Consider the following 23,979-nt stretch of genomic DNA (forward strand, 5'->3'; position numbering starts at 1 on the left):
TACTGATGGGCACTGATAGGTGGCACTGATGGGCATTGATAGGTTCCACTGATGGGGAATGATAGACTGCACTGATGATCAGTACCCTGATTATCAGTGAAAACTACGTCCTGGCAGGCTTGCAAGTTAACAGCTCTTCTTTCCTCCTTCAGGGAGGAAAGGAATGTGGATAACCAACAATCTGTTTATATGTGATCAGCTGTGATGGGATACAGCTGATCACTTGATAAAGGGCCGCTGTGATTGGTCCTTTACCCTGATCTATGATCAGCTGTGCCCAAAGGACACAGCGGTCACAGAGCGCGCCTGATGTGCGCCACAGGAGGCGTGCGGGGGGGGGATATCTATTGATGCCCTCCCAGAACTGTATTTCAGCAATAGCATGGTTGGCAAATGGTTAAAGTACAACTAAAGGCAAAACTTTTTTTCTTTTTAGTTTTGGATAGAGTGGAGATGGATTAGAACACCTGTCTGTGTTTATTGCTGTCTGCTTTCCTGTTTACCATGATCATTGAAAGTGAAAGTAAAAGAAAAGCCCAATATTTGGGTTGTCCCCAAAAAAGTAATAGAGGGGAAATCTTCCATTTGGAACTGTAGTCTTGGTAACCTGGGGGTCTCCAAGGACTTCCCTTAATGTGTAGTGATTTCCTCTCACTTCTGGTTTTGCTTATGGGACAGGAAGTGAAGGGAAATCTCCCCAATGGGGCACAGATGGCAAAAAATAAACTGACAGGGGTTATAACCTTATCTTACTCCACTTAAAATTAAAAAACTAAATTTTTAAAGTATAGTTTTACTTCCAGTCCCCAGTCACATTTGAGCATGTTTCAGCTTGTCTCCCTATGCTTTACTATACTCAGCATGCAGAATATCATTCTTTCTAATTGTTCCTGTACTGCATGCTCATTCGGTCAAAAAAAGTACATGAGCATTTTTTTTTAGAATAGTCAGACATTTTTGCTCCTATAGACTACAAAGGGTGTGCCTGTATAAGCATGACTGAACGAATGCTTCATCTAGAACTGCTCTCCTCCTCATGCCCAGCCCAGAATACAAATGCCTGAAGCTCAATCCATGTGCAAAAACACTTGAACAAAGCTTGTAAAACACAGTACAAAATCTTTACAAATATGCTCTGCTCAGGCGTGAGTGCAGACTAATGATAATCCATGTTCAGTATTCAGCGCTATGTCACCACACCTATGCATGCTGCAGACTTTGCCTTCTTTATGTGCCCCAGGGGGTTTCCAGTTCTTTCAAGACCCTTCAACACCCCTGTTAAGGATTGGAATACATGGGTGATTTTTAGCAGCATGATCACACTACTAAAATCACTAGCATTCGTGATCAGTCACTACTTCTATGGAACACTGGTCTCTGTATGGAGTGAGTTACACAAGTATCATGTAGTAGTGGTGAAGTGCTCATGGATTGTTAAAAACGTGTATGATTGAATGCTACCACAATGTATTACATGTCATGTGTATCTCACTCCATAGGGAGTCATTTGTTCCAAATGAGTAGAAATTGATCAGTAGTACTAGTAAATTATTGCTGTCAATTTTTGTGCTCTATAATAACTCCATGTGTTCCCTTATACAAGCAGATGTGAGCAGAGCAAACAAGCCATATGTCATGGTGTAATCAATCACAGGAACAGGAACTGACCTACAATAAAAAATAACATATGGACACCAGGCACTATAACTGCATGGGATGAGCTGTTTATGGGTATGTCCAGGATGTCCCCTTAAGCCTAGGTTCACATAGATGCGGTGCGATAGTGGTTTCAGTGCGATTTCAAGGGATAGCTGTTCAGTGGTTCTGGTGCAATCTGATGTGATTTGGCAGCAAATTGTAAACTCTAGAGATTGCAAAATTGGATAGCACAGCTCCGAACTCGCACATAACCCTCTTTCCAAACGCACTGCAACTGGTCTGCATATACACTATACTGCCCAAAGTATTGGGTCACCCCTCCAAATCATTGGATTCAGGTGTTCCAATCACCTCCATGGTCACAGGTGTATAAAATCAAGCACCTAGTCATGCAGACTGCTTCTACAAACATTTGTGAAAGAATGGGTCGCTCTAAGGAGCTCAGTGAATTCAAGCGTGGTACTGTGATAGGTTGCCACCTATGCAATAAGTCCATCCGTGAAATTTCCATATTACTAAATATTCCACGGTCACTTGTTAGTGGTATTATAACAAAGTGGAAGCAACTGGGAACAACAGCAACCCAGCCACCAAGTGGTAGGCCACGTAAAATAACAGAGCAGGGTCAGCGCTTGCTGAAGCGCACATTGCGCAGAAGTCGCCAACTGTCTGCAGAGTCAATAGCTAACGACCTCCAAACTTCATGTGGGCCTTCAGATTAGCACAACAACAGTGCGTAGAGAGCTTCATGGAATGGGTTTCCATGACCAAGCAGCTGCATCCAACCTTACATCACCAAGTGCAATGCAAAGAATCGGATGCAATGGTGTAAAGCACACCACCACTGGACTCTAGAGCTGTGGAGACGTGTTCTCTGGAGTGACGAACCACGCTTCTCTGTCTGGAAATCTGATGGACATATCTAGGTTTGGTGTTTGCCAGAATGGTACTTGCCTGACTGCATTGTGCCAAGTGTAAAGTTTGGTGGAAGGAGGATTATGGTGTGGGGTTGATTTTCAGGGGTTGGGCTTGGCCCCTTAGTTCCAGTGAAAGGAACTCTTAAGGCATCAGCATACCAAGATATTTTGGACAATTTCATGCTCCCAACTTTGTGGGAACAGTTTGGGGATGGCCCCTTCTTGTTCCAACATGACTGCACACCAATGCACACAGCAAGGTCCATAAAGACATGGATGAGCGAGTCCTGACCTCAACCCAATAGAATATCTTTGGAATGAATTAGAAAGGAGACTGTGAGCCAGGCCTTCTCGTCCGACATCAGTGCCTGACCTCACATATGCGCTTCTGGAAGAATGGTCAAACATTCCCATAGACACACTCCTAAACCTTGTGGACAGCCTTCCCAGAAGAGTTGAAGCTGTTATAGCTGCAAAGGGTGGGCCAACTCAATATTGAACTCTACGGACTAAGACTGGGATTCCGTTAAAGTTCATGTGTGTATAAAGGCAGGCCGACCAATACTTTTGTCAATATAGTGTATGTGAATGCTCTCCATAGAAACACATTTTACTTCTCATGTCACAAGAATCCCTGCAGTTCAAAATGCATAAAAAAAACAGATATGTGTGAACCGGGGCTAAAGGTAATGTAAATCCTAACTGAGTGACATGTAGTTTGTACCATGTATCATACACAGTTGCTATTTTTTTTAAATAAAATACTAGGATTCACCTTTTTTCCTATTGTGTTGCACCTGATCTCCTGTGGCCTCTTTGCAGCCATATACTGGTGACATTCCTTTACTCCAGAAATGGCTGCATGCCATTTCTCACATTGAGTTTCCAGAACAGTGGACTGTGCTAATTTTGCTGAAATGTAGCCACTTGTACTCTCCATTATGGTGGCCAAACATGCTTTTAAAAAAGGATTGATTTATTTTCTGTCCGATATTTTCCCTTAGGAATAATGCATCTATAGTCCACAACCTGTTTGACTACTGTGACACAAGCAGGGAAGTGGCTTTTGATTGAAAGTAATGATACAATCAAACCGTCTGACTGCAATGCCTCCTTTATATTTATACAATATATGTAATGCAGTATGAGGGCATACTTAAACCATTAAAAATGTGTATTAAATTAGGCAGGCCCTTGCACTACACAGTTGTTAGTAGATCTAAAGAAGAGTGAATAAGATTGTTTAAAACAGTGTTTGGCAACTTGCAAGATAAAAGGGCCCTCAAATGTGGCCCCTAATGTCTCCAAATGGCTACTTATAATATTTATTGCATATAATGCTCCAGAATACTGTCACAGACTGAAGGCTTACTAGAAAAAAGGGTCAGAGTTTGTTCTGCTGGAGTGGTTGGAGAATGAAATAATGCTATAGGACAGTGGTCTCCAAACTGCGGCCTGGGGGCCAGATGCGGCTCTTTGCTTGCTTTTATCCAGCCCTCGAGGCATTATTCCTCCCACTGCAAGCAACAGTGTAGCATAGTTTCTCCCACTGACATCGACAATGGGGCACTATTCCTCCTATTGATACCAATGATGGGTCACTATTCCTCCTATTGACACCAATGATGGGGCACTATTCCTCCTATTGAAACCAACAATAGGACACTATTCCTTTCATTGATACGAATGATCGGGCATTATTTCTCCCATTGATACCAATGATGGGGCGCTATTCCTCCCATTGACACCAATGATGGGGCGCTATTCCTCCCATTGACACCAATGATGGGGCGCTATTCCTCCCATTGACACCAATGATGGGGCACTATTCCTCCCATTGACACCAATGATGGGGCACTATTTTTCCCATTGATACCAATGATGGGGCACTATGTCTCCCATTGATACCAACAATGGGGCAATATTTCTCCCACTGATACTAACAATGGGGCACTATTTCTCCCATTGATACCAATGATGGGGCACTATTCCTCCCACTGCAAGCAACAGTGTGGCATAGTTTCTCCCACTGACATCAACAACGGGGCACTATTCTTCCAATTGATAACAATGACGGGGCACTTTTCCTCCCAATAATATGAATGATGGGGCACTATTCCTCCCATTGACACCAATGATGGGGCACTATTCCTCCCATTGACACCAATGATGGGGCACTATTCCTCCTAATGACAACAATGATGGGGCACTATTTCTCCTATTGAAACCAAAGATGGGGCACTATTCCGCCCCCTAATACCATTGATGGGCATGGTTTACCCCCACTGACGCTAGGACATTTTCTTCTCCCACTGGCCAGTCTGGCCCTCCTAAAAGTTGAAGGACAGTAAACATACTTTAATAATACCTTATTTTAGAAAGTTTGGAGACCCCTGCTATAGGAGACCATCAGAGACTAGGGATGTGTTGCATGAAACTGTTAAACTTTGCTAAAATTAAAGTGTTTGTAAACCTCATACATGAAATATGAACAAAGCATATCCCTCTATAATGTATGTTTGTCTCAATTAAAAGCACTGAGTGTCATTTCTCTCTGCTGCTTCATTCCTCTGCTATCAGCATGAATCACTTCTGACAACTTTTCTTGACATCAAGAGAAAAATGGTGACGGGAGGGACCTCCAGTAGATTGACAGCCTCAGCTCTGTTCCTGTGAGCTGTGTGGAGGGCAGTGTGTCCTTCTTTCCAATCAGCTCTCAGAATTCTCCTCCCTGAACTCTGCAGATTTTAATTTCAGCTCTCCGTCCTGTTTTCTGAAAGCTCAGACAAGTTTTATAAATTCTGGACTTTGAACAGATGTAGAGAAGACTGTAGATAGACATATACAACTTATGGAGGAGAATGTGTTTCATCTCTGTGTATCACCTGAGACCAGTCACTTTACTGGGTATATGTAAAAACAAGGGAAGAAAGAGTGCACCATCCTAGTGCATTACCTGAGAGTAAATTTTATTAAAGCAAAAGAGAGCCTCACAGCCTGAGGAAGAGGGGATCGTAAAGTTGGGGGACTGTGATGCAAAGAGAAGGGGGACTGTGTTGTAAAGATAGGGGACTGTGATGCAAAGGGGGAGACTGTAATGTAAAGGTGGGGGGTTGTGATCTGAAGGGGGGAGATTGATGCACAGGGGGGACTGTGACGTAAATATGGGGGACATCAATCAAAATGGGGGAGAATGATGCAAAGATGGGGCCCTATATTGTAAAGGAAGGCTGTGATGCGAAGGGGGCTGTGATGCAAAAGATTGCTCTGTGATGTAAATGGGAGGACGGTGATGTGAAGAGGGGTTTGTGGTGGAAAGGGGGTCTGAGTAATAGCACAAATATGAGACCCCTACTGGAAGAAATATTTACTGAGCGGGCCTCTATGAATTTTAATTCCATACACCTGGGCATGTTCCCACTGCGGCCCCGATCACCCCTTCCCTGTGACAGCGGTTTTTTTACCTGCAAAAAGATGTTTTTTTCCCAAATCGGTGCTTCCTCTACTTTATTGCTGGGGCTTCAGGGCTCACTTCAAACACCAAAGGACTGCATGAAACCCTTGGGCCACCTAGGTATAGAGTATGGTGAGCCATAGACATTGATTGCATCTCTGTTTCCACCATGTAATCTTATAATCTGATTGATTGAAATATGACTGTAATAATGAACAAAGTATCTCAGCACTGCCAATTGATCAATTTTCTCCCCTGGCCTATCAAATCATTTTAATCTAATCTGATCTAAACTGTTTACATTTATTGTAAGGGAAATGATAGCAATTTGATTATTTTATTGACATTTCTTGATTCAATCATAAACCTATCGGATAATAAAAGTGCATGTGCCCACCATTGGAAACCCTTGTGCAGGGTGACACTGCAGAAGCACAACTAGGAGAAGGAGGGGACTGAGCAGGAAGTGCCTACATAAGTTCCTTCATGGCAGGATCACCAGGTGTACTGTTACTAAAATATGCAGATTTATTAATATTAACCTGTTCCACCTAACCAATAGCAGAACGACTGCCGAGCAGGACTCTTGTCAATCCAGGTAGCCAATCACAGCTAATCACAACAAAAAAACCTGAATAAATCAATTTAATTCAGTTAATCAGTAGCCGACAGGGCACTTCTACCCTCTTCCTGCCCAGGCCAATTTCCAGCTTTCAGCGCTGTTGCACTTTGAATGACAATTGCGCGGTCATTCAACACTGTACCCATATGAAATTTTTATCATTTTTTTGCGACAGATAGAGCTTTCTTTTGGTGGTATTTAATCACCTCTGGGTTTTCTTTTTTCTTAAACAAACCAAAAACCACTGAAAATTTTGAAAAAAAAAGTTTTTTCTTAGTTTTTGTTATAAAATTTTGTAAAGAAGTGATTTTTCTCCTTCACTGATGTGCGCTACTGAGGCTGCAGTGATGGGCACTGATAGGCTGCACTGATGGACACTGATAGGTGGCACTGATGGGCACTTATGAGGACTGGTAGGTGGCACTGATGGGCATTGACAGGCATCACTGATGGGCACTGAAAGGCAGCACTGATACATGGCACTAATAGGCGGGACTGACAGGCACTGATAGGTGGCACTGATGCACATTGATAGGCGGCACTGACTGGCACTCATAGGTGGCACTGACTGGCAGCACTGATAGGTGGCACTGAAGGGTGAAACTGAAAGGCAGCTCAGATGGGCACTGATATGTGGCATTGATGTGGCACTGATGAGCAATGACACAAGGCACTGATGGACACTGACAGGTGGCACTGCTGAGGCTACACTTATCACCAGGGCACACTGATCATCAGTGCCCTGATGATCAGTGTACATGTCCCCTCCGCGGAAAGCAGATTACCGGCTCTCCTCTCGAGCTGTCAGCATGACATCTCGTGGGGAGAGAAATGCCGATAATCGGCATTTCCCTGTTTACATGTGATCAGCTGTGATTGGACACAGCTGATCACATGACCGAGCCGACATCTTCGGCTCTTTCCTTGATCGGTGATCCGAGGAACACAGCGCACCGCCGATCGCCACACTGCGCGCTCCGGGAGCTGCGCATGCGCAATGAGAATGGGAGGACGTCATATGATGTCCTCCCAGAACGAGAGAACCGCCTTGCGTCCATCACATTACTATATGGTGGGCGGGAGGTGGTTAAATGCTTGCTTATAGCAAAGAACAATCTTTGCTATGAGCAATCATGTGTAAAAAAAAATTAAAAAATACTGATCACTTCCCCAAAGTAGTACAATGTTACTATGGTAACATTATATCACTCTGATCACAGTGTATTATGAAAAAAAATCTTTGAAATTTTTTTAAAAAATGTAAAAATATATATATTTTTTTTTTGTAATGTCACCAGTCAGTGTTCCTGATCACGACACACCAGTTATATGCTGACGCTGTACTGCACTGGTGACAGTATGTAAAAAAAATGAAAAAAACTTTTTTAAGTTCATTTTCAAAAAAATTATGACAAAAAAAATTACAACTTCAAAAAACTTGCCATGCCTCTTACTATATATATCAGACTGTCTACTTTGCAAAAAGGGGTCATTTCGGGGATGTTTGTACTGACCTGACATTTTTGGGCCTCAAGAAATTAGATTGGCTGTCAGTATTTCAGGATTGATCCATTGTCAGATATATCCCATAGTTTGTGAACTCTATAACTTTCCTACAGACTAACCCCCCCCCCCCCCCCCGTCACATCAGGTGCGACTTGGCATGCGATTTGCATGCCAGGCGACTTGCAAATCGTATGCCAAGTTGCACCCTATTGTCTGCAATTACAGCGGTCATATGTGTGTGGTCCTGACTTGGTCAGAGCTGCACCGATTTCTAATGTAGTACATGCACTACTTTTGTTGCGATTTGCATAGACATCCATGTCAGATGTCTTGGAAATCTCAAGGAAATCAGCAGGTCACCCGATTTTGAAATCATGCAACTTCACTGTAAGTTCCACAATTTCAAAATCGGCTATGATGTGAGGGGGGGGGGGGGTGATTTGGGTTATTTTCACCAAAGACATGTAGCAGAATACATCTTGACCTACATTTATGAAGAACAATTATTTATTTGCAAAATTTTATAACTGAAACCAAGAAAACGTGTTTTTCTTCCAAAATGTGTGGTCTTTTTTGTTAATTTAGCAAAAAAATCAACCCCCCCCCCAGTGGTGAATAAATACCAGCAAAGGAAAGCTCTAGTTGTGTGAACAAAATGATACAAATGTCATGTATGTACAGTGTTGCATGACCGCACAATTGTCATTCAAAGTGTAAGAGTGTTGAAAGCTGAAACTTGGCCCGGGCAGGAGGGGGTGAAGTGCCCGGTATTGAGGTGGCTACGATGGGGATTGTATTGATGGGGTCTCCGTAGCCTGATCTCCAGGTGACGGTACGATCCGGTCCCGGTATGGAGGTAGCAGAGCGCTGACAGCTGACTATACATCATGTTCCCGGTATCTGGATCCGCCCATCCTAGTCACATCGCAGTGCCGCAGCAGTGATCTGAACCCGCCAATCCGAGGGCCGCCAGTGACGTCCCCGCCCCGCCCCGCGGCTGCTGACATCCACAGACTCAGGAGCTTGGGCTCGCGGCTGACTGAGGTGGTCGGGGCTGCGCGCGCACTTGGTTCGGTGCCCGGTCCGTGTCACACCGGAGAAGAGCGGAGCGGCCGAGGGAATAGACGGTGAGTGGCGGCTCGATAGTAGGGATTGCAGAGGGCGCTATGTCTGGTGCTGGTGCACACAGCCTTTCCTGCTCTGTTCTGCTGAAGGGAAAGGCCTGCATCACCGCTCTCTCCCAGCCTGCACCGCGGCCCCTGGGCTCCTCAGTGTCACCTGGAGGAATCTCAGCACGAACGGGAACATAGGCCAAGAGGCTGCCCCCTCCCCCGATGGATGCACCGGTCCCCCACTCATCTCCTCATTGGGAACCTGCACTGCCTGGTGGGGGTGGGGTGATGCCCCACTGATTGGATGAGAACCTCCCTTTGATGAGCCCAGAGGGACATTGGGGGATGGTGCTGACACTTACTAGGGGTCATCAATAGGGGGTCTCTGCTCTACAAAGAACACCTATGGGGGGATACCCTGTACTCTGGGGGGGCTTTATTTTAACCCCTTCCTGCCCAGGCCAATTTTCACCTTTCAGCACTGTCACACTTTGAATGACAATTGCGCGGTCATGCGACACTGTACCCATATGAAATATTTATCATTTTTTTCACACAAATAGAGCTTTCTCTTGGTGGTATCCAATCACATCTGGGTGTTTTATTTTTTTTGCACTGTAAACAAAAAAAGAGCAAAAAACGTTTTTCTTTGTTTCTATTATAACATTTTGCAAACCGGTAATTTTTCTCCTTCACTGATGTGCGTTGATGAGGCTGAACTGATAGGCAGCACTGATAAGCTGCACTGATGGGAATTGATGAGGAGGCACTGATAGGCGGCACTGATATTCAGGACCATGATTATCAGTGCAGATGACACATGCTTGCTATTGGCAGTACTTTCCTCATGCTGTGACAGAGTGAGGAAAGTGCTGCTGATAACCGGCAACTGTATTTACTTTGTGATCAGCTGTGTCATTGGATCAGTGATTGGCTTTTTACCATGTCATGTGATCAGCTGTGTCCGTAGGACAAAGCGATCACAGACAGCGCAGGGGGCGTGTTCTGGGAGGACATCCTATGACGCCTTCCCAGAACTGGGCAACCGCGCTGTAGCTGTCATTTGGCTACTGCATGGTTGTAAGGTGGTTAAGCTCACGTCACATGTTACAATCTGATTGTACAATCTGATTTAAGCTGGCCATAGATGGTTCAAATCTCAGCTGGTTGATCAGAGACTGGCTGAGGTTCGAACCATCTATGGGCAGGCTGATTGTACCCAATTCAATTGTTGTACGACTTGGGTACAACTAGCGTGTTGGATTTTTCATGTGATTGTCAGCTGCTATAGGTGCTAGCAGTAATCCCTGTGTTCTCCTGGCAGGCACGGCTCTCCCACCCCTTTGCTGGGTGAACACAATATCTCTGCGGGAGGGATTCCCCCTTCAACATTGACTGTGTTGATGGGGGAATCGAGTGCAAAGAAGAAAATTGCATAATCCTATGGCCTGCTTTAAACTGGCTGTACACAATACAACCTGTTTGTACTATCTTCTTTAACTGCTTCCCGTCCACCTTATAACAGAAATACTGCTACAGGGCGGCACGAGTGCGGAAAATCACGTGTATATATACGTGATTTTGCATTTTCGGGTAGGGGGCGTGTGCGCTCCCTACCCGAGCCCCCAGCAGCGGCTGTCAATCACCGGGTCCCAGCCGGTGATTACTCGCTGGCACCTGGTGATTTCCGACAATCTCAGATGGGGAAGAGAACTGTTTTGTTTACTAACAGTTCTCCCTGTCAGCTCGGGCACACTGCTTTGGATGGCTGTGTACACGGACATCGCCCCCTATGTAAAACACTCCCAGCACACAGTTAACCATTTGATCGCCCCTCATGTTAACCCCTTCCTGCCCAGTGCCATTAGTACAGTGTCAGTGCTTCTTTTTTTTTCTTTTTTTTTTTTTAGCATTAATCACTGTACAGTGACACCAAGCCAGTGTTCCCCAGTGTCAGAATGCCTGCCGTAGTCCTACTATAAGTCGCTGATTGCCGCCATTATTAGTAATAATTACAGAAAAAAAATATCCAAGTATATATACCGCCATTTGTAAACGCTAAATCTTTCACGTAAACCAATTAATTTACATGTATTGGGATTTTTTTTTTTAGCAAAGACATGTAGCAGAATACATTTTAGACAAAATTAGATTTTTTTAAAAAAATTTTTACTGGACATGTTTAATAGCAAAAAGTCAAAAATATTGTTTTTTTCTCAAAATTGTCATTTTTGTTTGTTTTTTTTTATAGAGCAAAAAATAAAAAACACACAGGCGATCAAATACCACAGAAAGAAAGCTCAATTCACGGGAAAAAAAGGACATAAATTTCATTTGGGTGCAGCGTTGCATGACCGCACAATTATCAGTCAAAGTAACGCAGCACCGTAATGCAAAAAATGGTCTGTTCAGGAAGGGGGGTAAATCCTCTGGCAGGCAAGAGGTTAAGGTGGCAATATGATTGCACAATCTTCTTTAAGCTGGCTGTGCACATTAGTCTGATTGTCCATTTTCCGTTAAGATGACTCTACACATTACAATCTGATTGTACAGTCTCCTTTAAGTTGATTCTGCACATTACAGACTGATTGTACAATCTCTTTTTAAGATGGCTCTAAACTATACAATCTGATTGTACAATCTTCTTCCGAGTGGTGGGTTTTTGAACCTCTTGATTGACTGGCCAAGGGATGACGTCATTCCACACGTGTATGGAAGTCCATCATTTCAGCACAGCTGGAGTGTGCCAGGAATGCATGCCGGGGTGTGCAGTACAGTGTGCATTCAACAGAAGATTATGAGCAGGCAGGTTATAGGATAAGTTAACTTTTGTAACAAAAAATGATAAATGCACATTTTTTTCTTTTTGCAGGTAAAAAAAAGTGTATTTACTAAATATTGTTTTAGTTCATTAGAAAGCATTGCATCAATAATCAGCAGCTGGTTGGTGCCATGCAGGTCTCCTGCAGACTGTCGTTGTGAGCTGTCAGCCTGTACTTCATATTCAGTGACGGGAAGAATCCATGAACTACCACAGTGCTCAACAGCCCAGGGGGTTGCAAGGGCCGGTTGTACAGTAACATGTTAAAAACTGAATAAGCGTTACACATGACAACTGCTTTGTGGCCCCGCTCAGGCTAACAAGATCCAATGCATTGCACGCTGCTGATTAATGATGGTGCAGGCTGGGGAAAGGTTCGGCCAGGCCTTAAGCGTGCTGTAAAAATAGGAAGAGATTAGCCCAGCCACCGCACACCTCGTCCGGCCCGAATGGTTCGCAGGGAAAAGCAGCCTCCACTTGATTCCTCCAAGCCATGCCACCAAGACTTGCCCCCAGGTGGGACGAAACATTTTGGGGACATGACTTGGATGAATTGAGCTGAGGCTACGTCTACCTGTTAACCACTCGGCCCGGGTGAGGTGTGCGGTAACCAGGTTATCTCTTCTTATTTCTACAGCAGACAGGTTAGGTGTTTATTGCAGAAGAAACGTGCTATGTCTCTTCTACAATAACAAAGAGCTGCCTGCTTGCAGTTTATTAGTCAAGTTTAGTTCCACTTTAAATTGGCCATACACTCTACAATCTGATTGTTAGCTCTACCAAGACCCATGTAGTGCAGGGGCCTGCTTGACTGGATACAAACAGAATGGATTGTTTAGATTCATCCCCTGATTACATAATTTTGGTCAATCTGAAGTAGATCGTGCATTCAGATTGTATAGTGAATGGCCAGCTTTAGATGGTGTGGTCAGATGTATGTATGCTGACTCTTATACATATTTAATTAATACAGGTTAATAGTTGGAAAAAAAAATAGTTCCTGCAGTACATACCTCCAGGAGGTTCAGCAGTGTGAGATCCAGCTGATGTGATACTTTGTAACAAAAACCTTACTGGTTTAAACTCTTTCTGCTACATGTGTTACATTGCTAGGTGGCCCTTGAGAGAGGTTCACAACTGCTGATTGTATTTGTTTTTTATTATTAATTGTTTCATTAGTTCTACAAAACAATACAGAGAGAAAAGGGAAGAGAGTAGAGGATGGCGGGAAATAAATAGGATGTCATATACTAAATTGGTAATGATGACTGGTAGCATACAACACATTTACCATTTCGCTGAAGGAGGGAGGCTGGTTAAAGCTTACCTTCACCCTCTTCTACTACTTCCCTCCACTTCACCCCTCCTTTTCCGCTCAACAGGTATCGCACCGTTTTTTTTTTGTTTTTATTTTTACCTTTTTTTTTTTTTTGTTTTGGTTTTTTTTTCAGTAAAAAGGTCTGGTCCCGCCTCCAATTGCACTTCATTCGGCTTAGGCGCATGACATGTACACTGCGCCTCCCGGGATATGTACGTGACCTATCCCAGGAGGCATAGCCTTCCAAAGAGGAAAGGAGGAGGGAGCGGGCCTATCTGTGCATCATTGGGAGGCCCACCCACTCAACCAGGAAGAGCTGGCAGGCCTCTCTTAGGTGAATGACATGTACACTGTCCACTGTGCCTCCCGGGATATGTACGTGACATATCCCAGGAGGCATAGCCTTCCAAAGAGCAAAGGAGGAGGGTGCGGGCCTATCGGTGCATCATTGGGAGGCCCACCCACTCAACCAGGAAGAGCTGGCAGGCCTCTCAGTGACATCTGAAATAACATGGCAGAATGGGACAGAGCTGTGGCCAGGTGTTAGAGGATCTCAGCTGGACAGCGCTGGATGGGAAAGTATCTGAAATCTGCAGATACCACCTTAAAGTGGGAGTAAACTCCTTCTTTTTTTTTTTTTTTTTTTTTTTTTTTTTTTAATTTGTACCTACAGGAAAGTCTATAATAAGGCTTACCTGTAGGTACTGTAAATATTCTAAATGTGCAGTTTAGGCGATATTTACCTTTGTAGCCGCTGGTGATGTCACCGCTGCCCGTGCTCGGTGGGGACAGCGTGTCCGTGCTCTGAGGGGACAGCATGTCCGTGCTCTGAGGGGACAGCATGTCCGTGCTCTGAGGGGACAGCATGTCCGTGCTCTGAGGGGACAGCATGTCCGTGCTCTGAGGGGACAGCATGTCCGTGCTGTTCCTTCAGAGCCCTGTGCCCTACACAGCGACTTCCGTGTGCATGCTTAGGAGTGATGTCATCGCAGCTTGGTCATTTAATTGGCCACTGCCAGCGAACCCGGAAGAATACTGGGTGAAGATGGATTGCCTGTCAGCAGTGACAGCATGCCGCTGGAGGAATCCGTTTCACAGGTAAGTCTGTCATAATGTGCTAGTATGCGGTGCATACTAGTATTTTATGACTTTACCCTGTGGGGGGACCAGTTTTTTTTTTTTTTTTTTTTTATTACCACTTTAAGGTGAATGGGGCTGAAAAAAAAAACAGGTTATGGGTTGGGTGCAGATCCACTTTAAGTGCATCTGTGGCCAAACTATAAAATCATATATTCATTTTCACATTATATTTCAATTATTTCAAGCCTACGCCTACTATTCTGAACAAATTCTTGAAGTCTGTAAATTTTGTGAAGGTCCCCACACATTTACTTGTATGGCACGAATTCACTATGGCCTGTGAGTAGGCACTGCACTGTCACACAACTGCGCTGTCACACATTTTTTAGAGCCTGCCTTCTGAACTACAGAGGTGCTGAGAGGAGGAGTTTCAGGAGGCGGAGTCAGTGCAGGAATCACAGCTTGCAGTCAGCAAGGCACCATGGGATATGTAGTTCTTGGAAACTGAAAGTAAACAGCAGAGGAGAAGCTGCAAAGCATTCAGGGAATCCAGGGCGTTGTGGAAAGAGGTGGCCAGCAGACAGGCAGAACTCACAACATGAAAGGACACTTTTCTAGTAATCTTATGTTGGATTGTCAATAATTATTTTTTGTATTGTAATCAATGCCGATGTTATTTGAAAAAAAAAAAAATGGTAGATCTTTTAAGTGTTTTTGTGAAAACGTTGATGTTGATTCCTTGAAGGTTCGCAGATTTGGGAAGAGTGGGGATATGGGGTTCCAGGGGGAGATCTAGTGACCCATAAAATGACCTCCATCCAGATGATCAGGGCGTGTGAATGCTTGTGTTCTGAAAGTTGAAGTTTATGGGAGAGTCCTGCGTTTGGCTCACACCTTGCTCTTCACATTTGCTGAGTTTGATGTGTATTTTGCATACAGATGTCATTTGTTTCACTCCCTCATAGTGTGCTGCCAAGAAAAAGACAGACTAGTGTAAATTAAAATCTGAATGGAGGTGTGGGATACCTGAGGAACGCCATCCTTGGCTTGTTTGAGTTTTCAGTGTTATGTTAATGAAAGCCAGACAAGCATATAGGCAGTAATCTGATATTTCAGAAACGATGGAATGTATGTGCCTGGGGTTGAATATACAGTATTTTGCTATATGTTCAGCAGTGCATATCCTTGACTTTGGAAGAGGCTTTAAGGGGATCTCCAGGTTTTCCTGAAAATCACGTACTGCTTTAGGACTTATTTACGAGGACATTTGTCTGTTTAGAAATCCTTTACTTCTTCATACATGTCATTGGGAATGTGACAGCCACTAGAAGAAGCATCTTAAAATTATTATCCAGGATTTATATAGTGCCAACAGTTTGTGCAGCGTTTTACAAAATGAAGGCAGACATTACAGTTACAATACAATTTGGTACAAGAGGAAACAGAGGGCCCTGCTCGTTAGGGTTTATAATCTAGGAAATCCACGCTGAAGCAGCCTAAGGGCTCGTTCACACTTGATTTTATTTCTAACTCTTGCCAAATGTCCCTATAGCGTTTGACAGGCGTTTGGGAAGCATTTTTAACGCTCCCCAAACACCCTATGTGCGGTTTTGAGGCGGTTAATAGGCGTTTGCCAAGCGTTAAAATCGCACCACAAACGCCTATAATGAAGTTAAATATTATTAACACTCCACAACCACTTCGCAACCGCCTGCCAGGTGTTTGCGGAGCGGCACCATAGACTTGAATGGGAGGCTTCAACTACTCCTTACTCAACATCAGGCGTCAGTTTTGCCGCAATGCGAATCTAACGCTTCAGTGTGAACAGCACTGTGTGCTGCCATGTGCAGAATTTTCATAGGCATTTGAGAAGCATTAAAAACGCTTCCCAAACGCCTGTCTGACACATGCTGACAAAGCTAGTGTGAACTGAGCCTAAAACAATTCCCAAACTAACTGAGTACCTCATAGGCTTGGCTAAAGCAGGTCAGAGCAGTCCAATGGCAAACCATGTTAGACATGCTTTGGATTGTGAAGCTGATATACCCTGTCCATGGTAAATGGTAGTAATGCTCTCACACAAGCACCAGTGGAGCCCTCGTGTTGCTTACTTTGAAGAAGCCTAGCCTGAGTGTCAGGACCAGATCTGGCACTGCAAGTGCTTTTCTGAGAGTTGGACATCATGTCCTATCAGTACATGTTGGCTGTGTGGCTGCTTTTCACCCAGTGTAGTGATGTAATGTTTTGCTATGTGCAAAGCTAGCAGTAACTTCTTCAGTTTCCTGCTTGGCTCCAATTGTCCTTCCCATTTACAAGGCTATTGCTGTGGTTTCAGAAGTCTCATCAGAAAATCAAGCCACAGACTAGCTACGTAGATTTGTTTTTAGGTGCACTCTCTAGCAGTTTTATTGCTGACCCTTCTTACTGAAAATGATAGTTGCACAGATTTCCTGCTAATCCAGCAGCTTTAGCAACTTTATGAGCTAGGTGACCACCATACTACAACCAGCTGACAGCATATACCTTTTTGACTTCTGATCTCCCCTGACTGTGGGCCTGTCATTTAGGTGTAGTAGCAGTGGGGTGTGGGTTTTACCTAGTCTTCAGTATGAAGAAATTGAAACTTTCTGGGGAGCTCCAGTTTGCTCTTGAGGGGCAAACTGTGATTTAGAGTGGAGCTCCACCCAAAATGGCACCTTTGGGGGGGGGGGGGCAGTGGATACCCGAATTTGACAGGTACCCGCTTCCACTTCCGGTCCCATCGCCTAGGTGTCCTCCCTCCCTGTAGTCTTTTGGGACACGTGACAGGTCACAGAAGACTACAGGACCATCCACGAAGTGCAGTGCTACTCGCACATGCGCAGTGGGTACCTGGCTGTGAATCTGTAAGCTGTCACAGCCGGGTGCCCACACTGAAGATGCCGGCCTCCTGGAATACAGAACAGCCGGTGAAACGGGCTGTGGGGGACACACCGAGGGACAGGTAAGTGGCTGTTTTTTGAAAGTCAGCAGCTACAGTTTTTGTAGCTGCTGACTTTTATTTTTTGACAGAGTGAGTGGAACTCCACTTTAAAAGCTTATGTTTTAGGCTGCCCACTGTAGTTTATAATGAACTTCTCTTTTGTGCCGGTTTGCTTTAAGCCCTCATGCTTTTCAGGGTTTTTTTTTTAGCCTTTTTGCATTATCGTTTAGCTATATTTTCCCGCATTTGTATTTTTTTAGTGGTTTTTGTAGTAAAAAAAGTGGAGTTTTACGGCATTTTGTCACATTTTTCAGCATTAGAACGTTTTTACAGCTAAAAAACTCTAGAAACCAACTAGTTCTGTTTTTTTTTTTTCCAGCCAAAAAAACGCTGATTACAGTCTGTGTGCATGGATACATAGGATAACATGCTGGGGGGTTTACTGGCTGTAGAAAAAAAACATCAAAAGCCAAAAACAGCCACTGTAAAAACATCCAGTGTGCATGAGGAATGTAAACCTACAGTTCGCTGAGTAGGTTTAAGCAGCATGCACTGCAGTGGCTGAAGTCTGACCCTGTCCGTTATAAAATGCCCATGGAGGGAGAAGTGCAACACTTCTGTAATGACCAAATATGTACAGGGATTGGACAAAAATATGGAAACACTACAGCATTTGCAGGTGTGAAAGCGATGGCATCTTTCATGTTGAAAGCAGAAGTGATGTAACATTCTTTGGCTTCCGCTGTGTGATGAGACACCTAGCCAACAGGTGGGAAGCCTCACTTTCGTCATTGACTGTGCGCTGCTAGTAATACGGAGTCATGTCAGAGCTTACTGAGCTTCAAAGAGGGCAAATTGTTGGTGCCGCTTAGCTGGTGCCTCTGTGACTGAAGTTGCTAATTTATTTGCCGTGTCACGAGGTACAGTATCAAAGGTTATGACGGCATGTACAGTTTCTGGGAAAACGTTTGATAAGCATATGCGCGGTCAACATGGTCAACCGACTGGAAGACACAAAGGGACACTGCGCAGGACCCAGAATTAGAAAACAGCTGCTGCAAAAGTGACTGCAGAGCTCAATCTCAGTCCTCCAAAGACTGAGTCCCATGAACACTGAGATTGAGCTTTGCAGTGACAAAAGTGAGGCTTCCCACCTCTTAGCTGAGTGTCTCATCACATAGTGGAAGCAAAAGAATGTTACATCACTTCTGCTTTCAATGCGAAACATGTCATCACTATAACACCTGCAAATCATGTAGTGTTTCCATGTTTTTGTCCAACCCCTGTATGTCAAGGCATTGACATATATTGCACTTGTCAAACATAACTACAAGAGGCAGACTTACAACAAAGAAGTTAGGCCTAACTCACACTGGCTTTGAAAGCAGGCATTTGAGGAGCAATTTTAATGCTCCTCAAATGTCTATGGTAATGGTCCTATGGGCAGCACACAGTGCTGTTCACATTATAAAAACATGAAGTGTTAGCGTTGCGTCGCTTCAAAATTGAAGCCTCATGTCGTCGAGTCTGGAGGAGTTGAAGCCTTTCGTCGCCTCCTATTCAAGTCTATGGTGACGCTCCTCAAATGCCCTAGCAGGCATTTGCAGTGCAGTTGTGGCGTGTTAATACCATTCGTTTATTATAGGCATTTGTGGTGCGGTTTTAACGCTTGTAAAACGGCTCAATACCGCACATAGGGTGTTTGGGAAGCATTTTTAACATTTATAAAACACCCATACTAGCGCTCATTAACTCCTGTCTAACGCCCATACTAACGCTATAGGGGCATGTTTGAAGAGTTAGAGATTTAGTCAAGTGCCTTTACCCCCGCTTCACATATATGCGGCCATGCGGGCCACGATTTGCCAAGGCACGAAAGCCCATTCATTTGAATGGACTCCCGTGCCCTGGGACACTCAGGGAAGAAGTCCCTGCACTCTTTGGAAACCACAGCCCACATGGGAACCTCTGTTGTGATTTCCAGTGCGGGTGGCGTGCCATTAGAAATAATAGCACCCGCCCGCGGGTCCGCATTCCTCTGTGTGGGTGGTGCGGCTGCACAGATTTTTGTGCGGATCCGCAGCAGCACCACCCGCACAGATGTGAACCAAGCCTTAGAGTTGCAGGACAATAGTTTTGATCCGTTTATGCAATGTTGTTCAACACCTCATATGATTACAGTAAAGTATAAAATTCCACTATGACAGCCCATGTCTACCATGTGCAGACAAGCGCAGAATTACTGTGTCAGAGTAGGCCTTTTGGACCATTTTGGAACTTTTTTTTTCATATGTAAGAACTATTTCACCAAAAAGGATGTGTATTGGATACAAAGAATCAAAAACAAATGGGCTGTACAGGAGTTGGAAGAAATGTATCCCTGCATGGGAACATTACCAGCAAAAGGAGAACTTGCACAAAGTTGGAGATCCCCTTTTAAAATCTACCATTCTGAAGACTATATAGTCTCATGGTGTTTGTGCTCTCTTTACATTATCTACCATTTTATTCCAGGTCGTGTTGAAATATCTGCCAGTATTACGTGGTACACATCTCCACTTTACTCAGGGAGGTGCCCCTTCTCATTTCCTATTACCATGACTGTGTTGTGATCTTTGCTGGACTTCTAACCTTGGAACCTTATTTATTCTGACAGAAATGCATACCAGAGCTGCACTACACAGTGTTGCCAGGATCTGCCTAGGAGGCTGAAGTTTGGATTTATAGACCCTAAACACATACTAGGTCCAATTTAGACAAAAGCCAATGAACCTAAATGGTTAGCACTTCCGCCTGGCGGTACTAGGGTCGTTGTTTCGAATCCCAACCATGGCACCACCTGCCTGGAGTTTGCATGTTCTCCATGTGCCTGCGTGGGTTTCCTCTGGGTACTCTGGTTTCCTCCCACACTCCAAAAGACATGCTGGTAGGTGAATTGGATCCTGTCTAGTTTGGCCCTAGTATGTGTATGTATGAATGTGAGTTAGGGACCTTAGATTGTACGCCCCTTGAGGGTTAGGGACTGATGTGAATGTAATATATATGTAAAGCTCTGCGTAAATTGACGGCGCTATATAAGTACCTGAAATAAATAAATAAATAAGCCTGCCAGCATGTCTGGGAAGGAGACCAGAGTACCGGGAAGGGGGGGGGCAGAACCCATACAAATTGCTCGCTGACACTGTCCTGGTCAGTTGTAGCTTTGTAGGCTCTTGCTTTGTGTACGCTCATTTTAAACATTGCATTTCTAGATTGGCCATACAAATGTATTGTCTATTGAGCATTCAGCTGATACAGGAATATATACAAGACTAACTGAACAAAATTTGAAGTCCTTCTATTTACAGATGGTTTTTAACCATTTGCTAAGAGATTTGCTTTAATTTTATGTTGAACTGCTAGGTAACATGTCTGTTTTCGCCTTGAAAGTTCTTAATGCTGTATCTGTTTATTTTCCCGTGGGATGCAAGAAGAAAAAAAGGTATTTCCTATCTGTTGGCCTGTAGAGCAATCCCTTTCCTGTCATTACAGTTTTGACACCCAAGTCCTTCCTGAGTTCATCTTGATTTATGCATTTTTACTTCTCCTAATGTCTGCTTTTTTTAACCCCTGCACTTACCTTTTATCCAGATATCTCGTATTATTCCTAGAGTTTTTGTGATCACACAGTGATCCAGGCTGATGCTGCTGTTCAGCCATGCATCTCTGCTATTTAGATCAGTGGTTGTCAACTTAAAGGGCACCTCAGATGTGGCCCCTAACATCACCGAAGTGCTATACATAATGTTTAGTATATGTAATGCTTGAGAGGACTGTCAAAAACTGCAGACCTAATAGAGGAAATGAGGACCAGAGATTGTGGAAAAGCTATATTTCTGGCTGGGGATATGCTGCAGAAGACAGTCTGAGACTGGGCACATGGTACATGAGGCTAGCAGAGATCTATGCTATTACCCTAATCAATGTTACAATACTAAAGGGCCCTTAGGCCGCAGGTTGGGCACCATGGATTTATATGTTTTTCTGCATTGGAGCCTGTAAAGCATTGTAACTGTGATCGGTGGATTGTGGGTGCAGTAATCTTGCACCTGCAGATGACTCCTCCAGCTCAGGATCGTACCAAGATATGGACCTTTAGTTATGGAGTTGGAGAAAGTATCGATGGACCAAGTGTGGTGACATCACTGCATTAGTGCTGCTTTGAGAACTTCAAGTCCCTCTGCCATGGTGGCAGTTTGAACTTGTAGTTTTTGAGTTCAGAGATCTCTGTGAATGGGTGATGTGGCTCTGCAGGCGGAGCAAAATTCAAAAATGATAGAAGCTAGTGGGGAGAGGAACCCCCAGATTCCATAAGTGAGGGGTGGGGGGGGGGGGCTGTGGACTAAATATGGGTCTCAACATGGTCAGAAAGATGGATTTGGCTTTGAAAGCAATAGGGAAGATCTGCTAATAGCTGCCAGTCTGACTTTTTTGGGAAACAGCTTCCAGAGGACAAAATACCAGTCATCAATATTGGTAACAGGTTCACTTTAACTTGCAGTGCTTGGAGGAGAAGCGCAGCCTCTTCACATATTAGATCGTGCCATACGACTTATTGTTCCTTTCTTGTTCTGGTATGTTAAGTTGAGACTTCTGTAAGGAAAATGTGTGAACAAGTAAACATTCTGGTGTGCATTTTCAGACTGTTTTAGTAAATGATTATGCAGGCAGCCGTATGTAGTTACCAAGCAGAAAATTTAATGCAGATAAGAGATTGGATGAAAATTTTTATCTTTTACTAAATAAAATGTCTACTGAGTATTGCTAAATACAGTTTTTTTGTATAAGGCTGGAATGTTGCTCTTAATAGGAAACCTGTTTGATATTGTTTTGTGGTAAGGTACATGCACATTGACAGTTATAGACATTTTGTTTTTATGCATAGTAAACCTTTCCCATCAATTTTCCCATGCCCAGGGAGCCACACACAATGTGTACAGCTTGTCCTACAAGTGAAATGTTATCCAGTGCATCCAGAAAGTATTCACAGTGCTTAATTTTTGCCACGTTTTGTTATGTTACAGCCTTATTCCAAAATGGATTAAATTAATTTTTTTCCTCAACATTCTACAAACAATACCCCATAATGACAACGTGAAAGATGTTTGTTTTGAAATCATTGCAATTTATTAAAAATAAAAAATGAAAAAAATACCCACGTGTACATAAGTATTCACAGCCTTTGCCATGACACTCAAAATTGAGCTCTGGTGCATCCTGTTCCCACTGATCATCCTTGAGATGTTTCCACAAATTGATTGGAGTCCACCTGTGGGAAATTCAGTTGATTGGACATGATTAGGAAAGGCATAAACCTGTCTATATTAGGTCCCACAGTTAATAGTGCATGTCAGAGCACAAACCAAGCCATGAAGTCCAAAGAATTGTCCGTAGACCTCCGAGACAGGATTGGATCAAGGCACAGATATGGGTAAGGGTACAGAAAAGTGTCTGCAGCATTAAAGGTCCCAATGAGTACAGTGGCCTCCGTCATACGTAAATGGAAGAAGTTTGGAACCACCAGGAATCTTCCTAGAGCGGGCCACCCGGCCAAAATGAGCGATCGAGTGAGAAGGGCCTTGGTTAGAGAGGTAACCAAGCACCCGATGGTCACTCTGAAAGAGCTTCTGCGTTTCTCTGTGAAGAGAGAACCTTCCAGAAGAACAACAATCTCTGCAGCACTCCACCAATCAGGCCTGTATGGTAGAGTGGCCAGATGGAAGCCACTCCTCAGTAAAAGGCAAATGGCAGCCCCCCTGGAGTTTGCCAAAAGGCACCTGAGGGACTGGTCAGACCATGAGAAACAAAACTCTATGGTCTGATGAAACAAAGATTGAACTCTTTGGCCTGAATGCCAAGCGTCCTGTCTGGAGGAAACCAGGCACCACTCACCACCTGGCCAATACCATCCCTACAGTGAAGCATGGTGGTGGCAGCATGCTGTGGGGATGTATCGAAGGAAAGATGAATGCAGCAATGTACGTAGACATCCTTGATGAAAACCTGTTCCAGAGTGCTCTGGACCTTGTCCTGTTGAATGATGAACTGTCGCCCCAGTCTAAGACCCTAAGCACATAGCCCACATAACAAAGGAGTGGCTACAGACCAACTCTGTGAATGTCCTGGAGTGGCCCAGACTTGAACATCTCTGGAGAGATCTGAGAATGGCTGTGCACCAACGCTTTCCATCCAACCTGATGGAGCTTGAGAGGTACTGCAAAGAAGAATGGGAGAAATTTCCCAAAAATAGGTGTGCCAAGTTTGTAGCATCATACTCAAAACGACTTGAGGCTGTAATTGGTGCTAATAGTGCTTCAACAAAGTATAGAGCAAAGGCTGTGAATACTTCTGTACATGTGCTTTTTTTTTTTTTTTTGTAATAAATTGCACAGATTTCAAAACGAGCTTCTTTCACGTTTGTCATTCTGGGGTATTGTTTGTAGAATGTTGAGGGAAAAAAAATGAATTGAATCCATTTTGAAATAAGGC

General features: G+C 44.0%; 1 protein-coding gene across 9 annotated transcripts in view; it reads left to right on the plus strand.

The window, feature by feature from the left end:
- Nucleotides 1-9,135: 9,135 nt before the first annotated feature.
- The window catches only part of CLIP1 (CAP-Gly domain containing linker protein 1), a 182,491-nt gene continuing 167,647 nt past the window's right edge, over nucleotides 9,136-23,979 (plus strand). For all 9 annotated transcript variants that reach the window (XM_089662035.1, XM_089662028.1, XM_089662029.1 and 6 more), the window contains exon 1: nucleotides 9,136-9,285. The gene's annotated coding sequence lies outside the window, so the exon portion shown is untranslated. The remainder of the gene's footprint in view (nucleotides 9,286-23,979) is intronic.

Source organism: Staurois parvus, unplaced genomic scaffold, assembly GCF_062004578.1.
Source record: "Staurois parvus isolate SC_StPar_1 unplaced genomic scaffold, SC_StPar_1.0 ptg001418l, whole genome shotgun sequence".
Classification (NCBI taxonomy): Eukaryota; Metazoa; Chordata; class Amphibia; order Anura; family Ranidae; genus Staurois; species Staurois parvus.